This window comes from Gobius niger (assembly GCF_951799975.1).
Source record: "Gobius niger genome assembly, chromosome: 22".
NCBI lineage: Eukaryota > Metazoa > Chordata > Actinopteri > Gobiiformes > Gobiidae > Gobius > Gobius niger.
Window position 1 is genome coordinate 19,588,442 of NC_136873.1, and position 15,081 is coordinate 19,603,522.

At 42.2% G+C, this 15,081-nt stretch overlaps 2 long non-coding RNA genes across 3 annotated transcripts; one reads left to right on the top strand and one right to left on the bottom strand.

The window, feature by feature from the left end:
* The first annotated feature begins 8,858 nt into the window (after positions 1–8,858).
* On the top strand, positions 8,859–11,032 carry LOC306981728. Its single transcript, XR_013794134.1, has 3 exons — positions 8,859–9,128; positions 9,704–9,892; positions 9,991–11,032. It is a non-coding gene; the product is annotated as an uncharacterized lncRNA (long non-coding RNA).
* A 583-nt stretch (positions 11,033–11,615) lies between these two features.
* On the bottom strand, positions 11,616–14,304 carry LOC306981391. Of its 2 annotated transcripts, XR_013794105.1 has the most exons (6): positions 14,176–14,304; positions 13,426–13,526; positions 13,216–13,342; positions 13,038–13,125; positions 12,128–12,311; positions 11,616–12,014 (listed from the first exon to the last, which is right to left on the bottom strand). It is a non-coding gene; the product is annotated as an uncharacterized lncRNA (long non-coding RNA). The 2 variants fall into 2 exon arrangements; XR_013794104.1 differs by lacking the exon at positions 13,038–13,125.
* Between the last annotated feature and the right edge of the window lie 777 nt (positions 14,305–15,081).

Genomic DNA, 15,081 nt, shown 5'->3' on the forward strand with positions numbered 1-15,081 from the left:
AGCCCCTGGACCCCCTCCACTGGCAGCACATCAAGTGCACTTCTATGATGACCCACCAAACTAAATTGTGAGTAGCTATTTTGGAGGAAGGAATTTGTTCTCAGGCCATACAGCATATAAAAGTGTTTAAAAACAAACAATCAGGTCTTGATGTTAATTTTACTGTTTTTGTTGCATCCTACTAGAAGCACTAAATCAGTATTTTGCAATTTTTTAGAGGAAAGCCGTTTGGATGTGCTTGTTTTAGGAAAACAATGTTTGCACAGGTTGTTTATCTTTTTTCTTCTTCTATACAAGCGCTGAAAAGGTTTCTTTAAATTATATATGATTGTTTACAACTACGGAAACTCATTGCTGCCAATGTGAGTGAAACTTTTTTGACTGCGCTTTCTCGTTCGAACGTAATACCATCTCGTTCGAACGTAAATACCATCTCGTTCTAACGTAAATACCATCTCGTTCTAACGAGTTGCCAATGTCGTTCTAACGAGTTGCCAATGTCGTGTGAACGACTTTTTAAGCCCAACGCACACGCTTGACGGTGCGGCAAAAGAGCCGCCTCCTGTGATCCAGCCGTGGTGCCGCGGGGTAAACACATAGGCCTACGTTTTTGACCTGCTGCAGAGGCACAGACGGGTCTCGGCTGTGACAAACAGGGAGACCGCCGTACACTTTGTTTAAGAGGATGATAGAAGCAGCGGAGACAGAACCATCATCAGAGCTCAGGTGGAGCATGTTAAACTCGCCAGCCCCCTATTAACCTGCAAAAGAGAGACACGTTTTCTCTCTCTCTCTCTCTCTCTCTCTCTCTCTCTCTCGCAACACGGACATGTGTCTTATTTTATTAATGATAAATGTATGAATTACGTGTTTAAAGCACCACATGGTTTGAGGAAAATCCTCTGAACTGAATTCAGTTCAGCTAAATTCAGGCGTGCCCTGACGCGCCGCCTGTGCCGAAATGTACGCGCGTCAGATGATGTGCCGCTGCGCTCTGGTGTGCGTTGGGCTTTTGGCAACTCGTTAGAACGACATTGGGAACTCGTTAGAACGACATTGGCAACTCGTTAGAACGACATTGGCAACTCGTTAGAACGACATTGGGAACTCGTTAGAACGACATTGGGAACTCGTTAGAACGACATTGGCAACTCGTTAACGATATGGTATTACGTTAGAACGAGATGGTATTACGTTAGAACAAGATGGTATTACGTTAGAACAAGATGGTATTACGTTAGAACGAGATGGTATTACGTTAGAACGAGATGGTATTACGTTAGAACGAGATGGTATTACGTTAGAACGAGATGGTATTACGTTGAACGACATTGGCAACTCGTTCGAACGATATGGTATTACGTTAGAACGATATGGTATTACGTTAGAACGAGATGGTATTACGTTAGAACGAGATGGTATTACGTTAGAACGAGATGGTATTACGTTAGAACGAGATGGTATTACGTTAGAACGAGATGGTATTACGTTAGAACGAGATGGTATTACGTTAGAACGACATTGGCAACTCGTTCGAACGATATGGTATTACGTTAGAACGAGATGGTATTACGTTCGAACGAGATGGTATTACGTTAGAACGAGATGGTATTATGTTAGAACGAGATGGTATTACGTTAGAACGAGATGGTATTACGTTAGAACGACATTGGCAACTCGTTCGAACGAGATGGTATTACGTTAGAACGAGATGGTATTACGTTAGAACGAGATGGTATTACGTTAGAACGAGATGGTATTACGTTAGAACGACATTGGCAACTCGTTAGAACGAGATGGTATTACGTTAGAACGAGATGGTATTACGTTCGAACGAGAAAGCGCAGTCAAAAATGTTTCACTCACATTGGCAGCAAAGAGTTTCCGTATACAACAGCTGAAAAAAGGTTGAACACAGGCTTATTATTTTAAAGTTCAGAAACAACAGAAGTGTTGGTAACACTTTATAATAATGGTACATGATTTCATGCATGATTTTCATGAACTAATGCATGAATTAATGCAGGATTTCATGACACATTCAGGCTTTACTAAATCATGACTTCTCAGGAACAAATATGATCACATGGTGGTTCATGGATGACTTCATCCCTGAATTAAACGTGTAACTACTGTAATGAATGTACATGAAAATCTTAATCATTCATCATGATCATGAGGATCACATGAGAATACCATGAATTCACTATACCAGTAATGAAATGACAATAAAATAATCAAACAATCATGATCATGAGGATCATACAGGAACATCATGACTCATATGGAGGAAATCTACCCTGAACCTTTTAAGACTATAGTAGTAGTGATAGTAGTGGTTGTAGTGATATTAATGGTAGTGGTGGTCGTGATAGTAGTGGTAGTGGTGCTGGTAGTAGTGATAGCAGTGTTAGTGGTGGTAGTAGTGATAGCAGTGGTAGTAGTAGTGATGGCAGTGGTGGTAGTAGTGATAGCAGTGGTAGTGGTGGTAGTGATAGCAGTGGTAGTAGTGATAGCAGTGGTAGTAGTGATAGCAGTGGTAGTAGTAGTGATAGCAGTGGTAGTGGTGGTAGTGATAGCAGTGGTAGTAGTGATAGCAGTGGTAGTAGTAGTGATAGCAGTGGTAGTAGTGATAGCAGTGGTAGTAGTAGTGATAGCAGTGGTAGTAGTAGTGATGGCAGTGGTGGTAGTAGTGATAGCAGTGGTAGTGGTGGTAGTGATAGCAGTGGTAGTAGTGATAGCAGTGGTAGTAGTAGTGATAGCAGTGGTAGTAGTGATAGCAGTGGTAGTAGTAGTGATAGCAGTGGTAGTAGTAGTGATGGCAGTGGTGGTAGTAGTGATAGCAGTGGTGATAGTACAGTAGTGATAGTAGTGGTAGTGATAGCAGTGGTAGTAGTGATAGCAGTGGTAGTAGTAGTGATAGCAGTGGTAGTAGTGATAGCAGTGGTAGTAGTAGTGATAGCAGTGGTAGTAGTGATAGCAGTGGTAGTAGTGATAGCAGTGGTAGTGGTGGTAGTAGTGATGGCAGTGGTGATAGTAGTGATAGTAGTGGTGGTAGTAGTGATGGCAGTGGTGATAGTACAGTAGTGATAGTAGTGGTAGTGATAGCAGTGGTAGTAGTAGTAAGAGATAAGATAAGATAAGATAAACTTTTATTGATCTCACAAAGGTGAAATTCACTTGTTACAGTCGGCGTTCAAGAAGATCACTCAGAGTTAATAAAGTGCAGCTGATACAGAGATTATTGCACATGTTACTTCACAGTCTTATTGTACAGTCTGACAGCAGTGGGGATGAAGGCTTTGCGGTAGCGCTCCGTCCTACACTGAGGGTGTCTCAGTCTGCCACTGAGAGAGCTGCTCAGCTCTTCTACTGTCCCGTGCAGTGGGCCCCGGTGCTGCAGACGACCACCTCAGACTCACAGCTGCGCAGCCGCACATACTGTGGTCGGTCCGTGAGGTAGTCGATGGTCCATGCAGTGAGATGTTCATCCACTCCCGCGTCCTCCAGCTTCCCCCGCAGCAGCGCCGGCCTGATGGTGTTGAAGGCACTGGAGAAGTCAAAGAACATGACCCTCACAGCGTTCCCGGCGTGCTCCAGGTGCGTGAGCGCCTGCTCCGACAGGTAGATGACAGCGTCCTCCACTCCGATGTTGGGTCTGTAAGCAAACTGCAGCGGGTCAAGGGTGGGGCTCACCACAGAGCGGAGGTGGGAGGTCAGGGCGACTGGTCTGTAGTGGGCCGGTTCCCTGGCGTGCGCTGTTTTAGGAACCGGGATCAGACAGGAGGTCTTCCACAGGACGGGGACCTTCTCCAGGCTGAGGCTCAGGTTGTAGATGCGGCAGAGGACCTCGGAGAGCTGGTCTGCGCAGGTCCTCAGCAGCCTGGGACTGATGCCATCTGGTGATGCAGCTTTCCCCCGCTTCAGTCGCCTCAGCTCCCTCCTCACCTGGTCCGGTGTGATGGAGAGGGGGGAGTGAGGGGGGGACTGGTGTGGGGGTGGACTGCCGGGGGTGGGGCAGGTGCTAGAGGAAGTCCGTATGGTGGGGGCTGGAGACGTGGGTGCAGGGGGGCTGGAGGCAGGTGAAGGTGGTCGGGGGAGGGGGGCAGTGTCCACTGGGCTGGAGACGTGTGAAGAGGAGGGAGTGGGGGGAGAATTAAACCGGTTGAAATATTCGTTGAATTCATCCGCCCCGCGCTGGTCTCCATCAGCTGTCCCTCTGGCACTCTGTCCAAAACCGGAGATGTTCTTCAGTCCCCTCCACATGTCCCGTGCGTTGCCCTGCGCCAGCTTCTGCTCCAGCTTCTCGCCATAGTCCTTCTTGGCCTTCCTGATCCTCCACTGGAGTTCATGCTGGACTCTCCTCTGCTCCTCTCTGTCCCCTGAGTTGAAAGCCCTTTTCTTTTGGTTCAGGAGGGCTTTAAGTTCAGGGGTCACCCAGGGGTGGTTGTTGGAGAAACACCGTACCTTCCGGGTTGGTACAGTGTTTTCCACACAGAAGTTGATGTAGTCTGTGATGCAGTGGGTCAGGCCGTCGATGTCATCTCCATGAGAGCTGCAGATCATGTTCCAGTCTGTGGTCTGGAAACAGTCCCTAAGTCTCTCTTCAGCCTCTTCACTCCACACTTTCACAGACCTCTTCTGTGCTGGCTCCCTTCGCACCCTGGGTGTGTAATCCGGCCACAGTAGGACGAGATTGTGGTCTGAGCGTCCGAGCGGGGGGAGGGGGGCAGAAGTGTAAGTGCCCTTCACGTTAGCATACAGAAGGTCCAGGGTCTTTGTTCCTTGAGTGGCACTTAACATACTGCGTGAGTGTGGGGATAGTGGCGGAAAGAGAGGCGTGATTAAAGTCACCGGTGATGAGCAGCAGGGCGTGGGGATGACGCATCATATCATGATATATATAAATTATTAAGATTTTCATGTACATTCATCACAGTAGTTACACATTTAATTCAGAGATGAAGTCATCCATGAACCAACATGTGATCATGTTTGTTCCTGAGAAGTCATGATTTTGTAAAGCATGAATGTATCATGAAATCAATCAATCAAATGTATTTATAAAGCACTTTTCATACCGAAAGGTATCACAAAGTGCTTCACAGATTACAACATTTAAAACAATACGCCTGGCACACCCTCTCATATATATTATATACTAGGATTAAATACATAGATTTGTCAGTTAAAGGCTAACCTAAAAAGGTGGGTCTTGAGTTGCTCTTAAAAACATGACTGTTCTCTGCAGCCCTGAGCTCCTCCTCAGGTGGTTCCAGAGGCGAGGGCCGTAATATTGAGTCTTTTTGTTGACTTTAGGAATAACTAGGAGACCCCTGCCGGAGGAGCGAAGGGGCCGTGAAGGTTCATAAGGTGATGATACATACCAACAAATATCGTGATACATGTTTCGGTCCATCTCACCCAACCCTATTTGAGGTAATTCCACTCTGGAACCTAGTTTAGAAATTGTTCGTTAACAGATCCCCAAAACGCTGGGTTAGCATGGATGATACGCTGGATTGATAAGATTAGTCCTAAACTTGATTTTGTGTGAACGAGGCCTGAAAGCACAAAGCAAAATGTGTACGACAATAGAAAATGTTTATACGGCCGCGAGCCCACACAAACATAAAACAAGCAAGGCCCATAAAAATCCGTGAATGTTTCCCCTGATAACTGCCTGTACATCAGTGACGTGGCCCGTCTCCGTTACACCTCGACGGCCGGATTGTTCCTGCGCTTCGTTGTATTTCTCAGTGCGTAGAGATAAGATCAGCCCGGGCCCCGTGCAACCGCTCCTTTGTCTAATATCTAATATCAGAATATTGCTTTCCGTCGCTCACTGTCAGAGCGCTGGCGGATATCTCCACGAAACCTGCAGGTCGGATGGAAAATGCACATCAGTCTTCGGGTTAGACTCATGACCAGATTCTGTCTACAGCTGAATACTTCAGGAATACATACCTAATACATCAGGAAATACATCAGGAATCATGGCAGGAGATGACAAAGCCGGGAAAATGAAGGGTACATATCTGTATACATAGCATTACTCTTATTTTGCATCATTTAGAGAGGGGTATTATGTTTTAGCAGGCATTTGGTGATAATCTCAAACTCATGGTTAGAAAATTCCATATTGATTTAAAGCAGCGTAATCAAATTCTCCCTTAGTTATCGTTCCTGGTTCAACAAGCACCCTGCGGAATCCTCCTCTGTGGTAGTGCGGCTTCAGTGGATGATTTCGTCTGTCTGTCCAGGTTATTTAGTGACCTGGATGGCCAGACGACGTGTATCTGGGATTAGGGGGGATTTCTTCCAATTCCCGATCGCGTGACTGACAGCCGTATTAACCAAACAACAAGAACTTAAGTAACATAAGTAACAAGGAGTCATTAGTACGGAGCCCATTATTGCTTTATTTCACAATACTTAAAGCAGTACTAAGTAACTCTTCCCCCTAAAGGCCATAAGCGCAACTGCAGGTGTAGTAGCAAGTTACGATTTTTTAATATATTAATTGTCTTGGAGAGTAGACAGGAAAGATGAAGGGAGAGAGGGTTACTGTGCATCCAATTATACAATGGAAATATTTTTTTTCACTCAAACTTGGCTGTAAATACTGTTTAAAGTGACGTTAGCCCGCAGTTAGCTTTGCCCGTTAGCATGTTAGCTTCTTCTTCGTCATTTCATTAGTGTGTATTGCTTTCTCCGGACCGGTGGCAGTCAAGTTGCAAACATGGTTTTCTGGCCAGAGACACCAGGGGGAGATGAAAGACCCTCCAATCATCCCATAAACACTTGTATTACCCCCACAGGGACTACGGAGAGGATTTATTAAGGTAAATAAGTTACTTAGTACTGCTTTAAAAAGTTTTGCAATAAAACGGAATACTTTTGTGAAATAACACAATAGTTTTGCAATAAAACGCAATAATTATTGCGAAATAACGCAATCCTATTTGGGTAGAGAACGAGGCTGCGAGATCAGGAGAGGTCACTCCCCTACCAATATCACAGATATGTTAGAACTCAAATGCAACGCAGTATGGAGTAGGTTAAACTGAAAATATCTTTAACAAACTAACTAACAGGCACCAAACCAAAACAAAGACAGGTAACTTAAATTCTCCCAAACAGGACTTCTTTATTTAGAAGACAGGAAAACAAAACAGATTTCTTTACAATCCTAAACTCTCAATTATTTCACAGAGCTTGTGTGTCTCTCTTGACAGTTCGACAATCTAGCAAGAGACTGACTGAACTGAGGGAGTATATATACTCTCCCCCGAATTGACGAGGAAATGGGGAGCAGCTGTGGAGAGCAGGAAAACTGGGCAGGCAGGAAAACATGAACAGGAACAGGCACAATCCAGGAGCAGGGAGTGAATCAGGAGGTAAACAATGACTAAATAAGCAGAATATGACAACCTAGCTGATTGTGGAGATGTCAGCCCAGATCTCTGTGTTGCGCAGACCCACGTCCCATGGACCTCATAGTCTGCAAAATACATACAGATTCTGCACCTGCATGTTCAGTCAGTCTCTGCACAAAACTGGCCTGACTTTACGATCAACGATCCACCAACCCAGGGGTGAATGTCCCTAAACAGCTGCGTAAAGTCTTCACACATCTTATCCACAGCAGCAGAGCTAAGTGTCACAGGCACCAGCACACGGACAGGCACCAGGTTCGTCCGGAAATGCTCCAGCACCCAGCCATCCGGTCAAGGAAGCGCTGGTTACTCTTGAATTAAAAGCTTGGCCTGTCTGTATTATTGCGCACACTGTGAAAACTAGGGATACTTGGAGAGAAGAACTAGGTGTGGAACTGTCTGAATCCACGTGGAACACCTGTTTGTCTAATATTCATTCCTGCTCTATTAACAGTAGGCACCAATTCATTCAATTTAAGATTGTCCATCGCTTACACTATTCCAAAGTCAGATTACAGAGAATATATCCATCAGTTTCCCCAGTGTGTGACAGGTGTAATATGTCAGAGGGTGCACTGTCCCATGCTTTTTGGGCCTGCTCTTCATTGACAAACTTTTGGTCTAAAATATTTGACTGGTTCTCCAAAGCATATCAGAGGCCCCTCCAGCCTGAGCCCGGACTTGATATTTTTGGCAGCTCACAAATAACAAGGACAATTCCGACTATAATGAGGCAACCATTGGAGCTGGGATTGATAGTTGCCGAGAGACTTATACTGAAGGAATGGAAGTCTCCCACTCCGCCTTCCTTTCAGGTATGAGTCACTGACATGTTGTCCATAATACAAATGGAAAAACTCTGCACCAGTCAAATGGACACGTTTCTCTGTTCTTGGAACCCACTCATAACTCATTTTGAAAAAGCTAAAATAAAGTAAACCAATTGTGTTCCTGTAATAACGACCTTTCCTCCTACTGCTGTACTAAACATGACTGTAAACAACTGGTAATAACTGCATCAGAGCCTATTTGTCTGTCTAATTGTAAAATAAAAAATGAAATATTGAAAAAAAAAAAAGTTTGGCCTGTCTGAGTGAAAACGACCATCTCCCAGCACGCACCATCGCCTCTGGAACATTGTGCGCTCTTTGGCACCGCGGATTACAAATCTTTACTACTGTAAATGCTGAATTTATGAATTCTTCTCGTCATAAGAGTCAATCTGCCAGATAAAGTGAGGTCCCCTGAAAAGTAGTTTCTTCTTCTGGTTTGCCTTCTGGACACACTGTTTGGGTCCAATTCACTGAGGATAATGCACGTCCTCTTTTCTCACGCCTAAACCATTTTCTCTGCACTTGGAGTAACTTCCACCGGTCTCCCTGCTGTCCAGAACCGTGCACACAACTATTCTCGGGTTGCTAGTGACGTCACAGCGCGGCCTGCTGGGCCCGGAAGTAAAACACAACGGTAAAATGACCAAGTTTTGTGCGGTGTTCAACTGCAGCAACCGGTCGAGCCGAGATAAAAACAAACGCTTTTTCAGGATCCCTAAGGTTGTAAGCCACAAAGGAGACAAAATAAAAAAAAATACGGAAAAAAGGAGGAAAGCATGGATGACAAATCTTCGTCTCAAGACTGGAGGAGCAGAGTCGGACAACGCGCGAGTATGTAGTGACCACTTTGTTTCAGGTGAGGGCACTACATTCAATGATTTGCTATCTATCTTGTTAGTCAAGTATATTTTCATGCTCTACTAGCCGTAAGTGTTAGATTAGATCGTTAGATTACCTCACAGTTAGACTAGCATCATGTTAACTTCATGCAGTTTACTTGCAACTTTGTTGCTTGCTTTACAGTAGTTGGGTGTAAAATTGTTATTTTTATTTATTTATTTATTTTATTAACGTTTATACACTTAAGTACAATAACAAATGAGAAATACTCCCAGGGGATACACCATTACATCTTAGGAAAATACGCAATTATATTATAAAAAACAATAACACATTAAAAAATATTAGGAGGAGCCAGGTTTAAGATCATACTTTTATAGGATACACATTGTTATGCCTGCCTTTTTAATTTTATAGAATTTATAGTAGGTTTATAGGTTAAATAATTAAAGTATTTTTTGTAAGCCCCATTTCATTTTATGTAAGTGATACTTTCCTATTTAAATATAAAGCTGAATAACATATTGTACATCTCTATACATTTTTTGAAGTAGATACATACATTGTAAAAATATCATTTTGTCCCATTAGGTCACCCTGCTACTGACGTGGACAATGAGGATTGGGCTCCAACTGTTAATCTCGGGTACCTGCTGGAAAAACCACAGACCGAGGCCTCACATCAGCGGGAGGAAAGAGCCAGGGCAAGACAGACCCACTGCACTGGAGATGATACTGAGGAGTTGGAGGGACTGGGTTGTGATGCAGAAAGTTTTCAAGGTTAATGCAATTTTATATTAAATCCAATCTATTTATCTAAAGATATACATTTCGCACTATTTCTCATTCAAATGAAATGTTTAATGTGTCAAATATAGATGCAGTATGTCAGACTGACCTAACCATGGACGACATTTCAAGACTGGAGGATGTTCTCAATGGATACACATCTGAGATCTGCAGCCTTAGGAAAAAGGTTTTGGATACCAAGTTTGAACAAGAAACTTTCCAGGACGATGACAACAAAGCAAGATTCTACACTGGACTGCCAAATTTTTTAGTTTTGATGCAAATTTTCCATTTATGTGAGCCATACATCACCACATCATCAGTATCAGTGCTGTCAAAATTTCAACAGTTCGTCATTGTTCTAATGCGTTTAAGACTAAATCTCCAACTCCAGGACCTTGCCTATCGATTCAATGTGTCCACTTCTACAGTTTCTCGTGTTTGGGTGAAGTTAATAACTATTCTCCATGAACGACTTGAATTCTTAATAGATTGGCCAGAGCGGGATATTTTGCAATCAACCATGCCCATGTCTTTTAGGAAAGCCTTTGGATGCCACGTAGCTGTGATATTGGATTGCTTTGAAGTATTCATCGAAAAGCCCTCAAACTTATTGGCTAGAGCCCAAACCTGGTCCAATTACAAACACCATAACACCATAAAATTTCTAATTGGCATTGCTCCTCAAGGTTATGTTACCTATATTTCTCCTGCTTGGGGTGGGAGGGCAAGTGACAAACAACTAACAGAAGAGTGTGGTATACTAAAAAAACTGATACCTGGGGATATTGTGCTTGCTGATCGAGGTTTTAATGTTAATGAGAGTGTTGGATTTTATTGTGCATCTTTAAAGACACCCACATTTACGAAAGGGAAAAAGCAGCTGTCCGCATACGAGGTTGAACAGACAAGACAACTTGCAAGTGTTAGAATCCATGTAGAAAGAGTAATTGGCTTAGTTCGAAGGAAATATCAAATTTTGCAAAGTCGGGCTATGCCTATTGAACACATGGCTGTAAAATCAGATGACCAGATGGCTTTAATTGATAAAATCGTATTAATATGTTGTGCATTGACTAACCTGTCAGAATCCATTGTGCCTAGGGAGTAATTTGATATTGTAAATGTTTAAATGGTTTCCCTCAAAGTAAGTTTCCGTATTTTTCATATAACTATATTTTTCTGCTGAAATCCAATCCAATCCAACTTTATTTCTATAGCACATTTCATAAACAAGAGTTTCCAAAGTGCTGCACAAGAAATGTTTCAGATGTAACCGATATTTTGATCAAAGTTAACTTGTATCAATTTAATTAGATTTAAAATGAATTGCATTTTGTGTTGTCATTGTCCTTACTATTATGAGAAGGCAATTATTCTGTAAACTGTTTGATGTAGCTGTACATTTGTTTGAACTGCCCTGGTCCTGTTTTAACTTGAGGCATAGTCATTGTTGTTGCTGTATCCATTGTTTGTATTGATACGAAATAAAACTGTTACAATGGTATATTTTCACAATTTATTTCATCAGAAGTGTTTAAATTCATGACATACGTGGCACAGAGGAGTAAGTTGATTTAAAATGAAGCAAAGGCAATAGGTTAACAGTTAAAATAGTGTAGGCTCAATATGAGCATTAAAACAATAAACAAGTAATGGTTGCTTGAATATGAAAACACAGGCGCACAACTGCATGACAGCCGGTGTTCTAAAGTTTTAAATTTGGACCGTTGGGAAGGAGATCGAATAACATTGGAACAGAAAAGAAAAAAATAATACTGAGAATACAAGCTCTATGGAATGCTTATTCACTTGTGAATTTTTGTCCTAGAATTTCAGGGAGAATGCAAACTTCAAAGTATTGTTGAACTCTCGGAACTACATTCCCCCAAAGATCATTATCTGGTAGTATTCGTTCTACATATACATCATGCTGAGTCCAAACAACAAAATCACAATAATCCACACCCACAATGTGGAGCTGAGCCTGGACTTGGTAAAAGTATGGATGTTTCCTGTCGAGTTTGACACCATCCCCATCCTTTACCAGACAAAACCCTGGTTCTCCTGCACACATCCGCAGACTGCAGCAATCTTGTTTGCTCTGGGGACACTGAAACAATATATAGGAAATGTTGTAATAAATGAATTTTCTATGTAAAATAAATTCTAGTTGGACTGCTAATGACAGCTTTATTCAGAAATGTAATCTGGAAATATGTTTACCTTTATCTCACAGATCCCAGATCCGTGGCAGTCACATGAGATGGCGCCATCGGGTGAGGCTCCCATGTATGGCCATTTTTTGTTGAGCCAGAGCCCGCTGTCCATACATGTAAATCGTTCGTGATTCAACTGCTGGAGTTTCTCATATTGTGTCCGGGCTTCCTTTTCATATTTGCAGCCATATCTGAAATGTATAATCAAGTCTGAGTTAATACTTTGTGATTACTCACAGTCTTAGATTGCAACTTTACCCTTGTACATTAAATGAACATCAAATGGGCCTACCTAACCTGTCCATAACAAATACCTTATTGCTGCTGTAGAGAGCTTTTGTGTTTCTGGGTAGCATATGGACTTTATTAAACTCTTGGATGGTTGCAAAAGGCTACTCTGTATAACTTGTTTAAGTTTTGAAGCTGTGATCCTTCCTGCTCTTTGCCTGAACCAGATGGTGGATGAGCTTTGGGTTCTGGTCTCCTCCTCTACTGCTTGAATCTGTGATTGACTAAGTTCCTCAAAGCGGAAGTTACTGCATGCTGTCTGTAGGTCTGCAGGAGATAGCTGTACTGTCTCTGATGTCCGGTACGCAAGGAGTGTTTTGGGTAACAGGGACACAGACTTAGGAATAAAGTCCCTGTGATATGGTGACCTGGACATCAAGGCTGCACTTTGTGGAACGTTTTTTTTTAACGCCTCAAAAAACTGCTGGTACGTTTCTGAACCTTTCTGCACCTTGGGACATGGTTGTGCTGTGGTACTTGAATAGGTCTTTTGATCACCTGCCGAGGTGGCCAGAAAACACAAAAATGTTACACAAAGTCAAAATCTTAAGCACGAGTGATCACGAGAATTTCCCTCTTTAGCCTATTCAGGAAATAAAGTGAACTATTGATACTATTGATAGGCTCACCTGCCCTCTTTGCTATAGCCTCATCTAGTTTATGCTTTTTAGATCTTGCAGATGAAAAATCTATCTTTGCCACAGGTGCAGCAGGTATCTGAAATCATGGCAAGCATTAAGCAAGCACAATTTTATGACGTCCCCTGAAAGCTACCATATCAAAAAAATGTTGGGCAGTCCTAAATACCTTTTTAATATGAGATGGCATCAACCACTGGCACCTCTCCGTGGTGCATGAAGCACTTTCTTTCATTTTAATGCCAGCCTCAGTGGCAAAGAGAAGTGCTCCAACATGTGAGCAGGATTCTGACAATCTGAAAGATATTATAGGAAAATATTAACATAAAATGTTAACATATATAATAGAAAATAATTGCCATTACTATAGGTTTCTTACCCTGCCATACAGTCACAATGTGCAGTGACAACCTCCCCACTCTCTCTCGCCACAAACCATGTTTTTAATGGTTTTTCAGTTGACCTCTGAGAATGGTTGACCTGTGAGAAACAATAAGTGACCCCATAAAATCACAGTGTTGTCTGATATGACACATTACACTTGTCATGAATGAACAAACTATAAAATAAAACAAAACATGAGCATTAAAAGATGTTTACATGGAGATCACATGAATACAATATACTGGCTTTTTGCCAGTATATTGTATTCATCACCATACTATGGTCACACTAGATATAAACTCTCGCTCAACTTAGGATAAGTGGGAGCTCGAATCAAAACAAGCTTCCCGAGTTCAGCACCTGATTGCGGAGATCAGCTGATCTGATGTAAATCGTCTAATTTGAACTTTTTGGTGTAACACTGCTGCTTTCTTGAGTTTACAGAAAGCTGTCGTCCTCTTCTTGTCGTAGTTATGATAACTGTAGTACGCTAACAAACCAACAAATCAACGTTTAGCTTTCGAGATGCTACTACCAAACTTAAACGGTTAGCTCAATTAAATGCTCATGCATGACATGAGGTGATAACAAAATCACTACTTTAAGTAAAAGTGGTGTGTTTTATAAAAATAACAAACGAAAACCAACTGGGGACAACGAACAGTTGTGACTCAAGACAAACAGTGCCATAGCGTTAGCTTCAAACAAACACATAGCATAACATAAAACATTTTAGGCTACTCACCCTGCCAAAAACGAGCCGGCAACCATCCAAAGCTTCTTTTGATCCCAATCCACTCACCCAACCGCAAACGAAGTAGTTATATGCCTCCAAACTTTTATAGGCCTTCATCTGACTAGCGGTGTAGTAAGAAGTGTGAAGGACTAGGTAGCTCGTTATGTCCATTGCAGACAAAGGGGGTAAATCATTTAAATTATAAGACAAATCACTCTTCACCAGGTCATATGGATCATATCCAATGTAGGTTAATAATTTTTGGCGATATCGTGCCTGGGCCGGTCCGTTCAAAGCTTTAAAATATCCGCTGTCTTCCATCCTTCGCAGTTTTCAATGGCAGTTCAAAACTTCCGGACCCCCACGACGAAGCCACGCCCCCTAAAAGTCACGTGGTTGCAACCCGAGAATATACAGCGGTATGTAAAAGTTTGGGCACCCCTTTAACTTTTCGACATTTTGCCATTTTGACCATAAACATAAATATATTTATTTGAAATTTTATGTGAAAGACACACAGTAAGTGACACACAATCGTGAAGTGAAATGAAATTTATACATGATTTAGATTTTTTTTTTTTTCTAAATAAAAAAACTGAAAAGTGTGATGTGCAAAAGTATAGGCCCCCCTTTTCTTTTAGTGAAACCAATTGCCTTCAGAAGTTTCCTGATGATTTCTGAATGATCACATGTTGCCATAATGACTAAATAGAGTCGACCTGTGTGTAATCTAATGTCAGTTCAAATACAGCTGTTAGAAACTATTGTGGAGCAGAAGCATCATGAAGTCCAAGAACACACCAGACAGTTCCGGATCAAGTTGTTGAGAAGTATAAAGCTGGGTTAGGTTATAAAAAGAATCCCAAAGCTTTGAACATCTCTAAAAGTACAGTTAAATACACCATCCAGGAATGG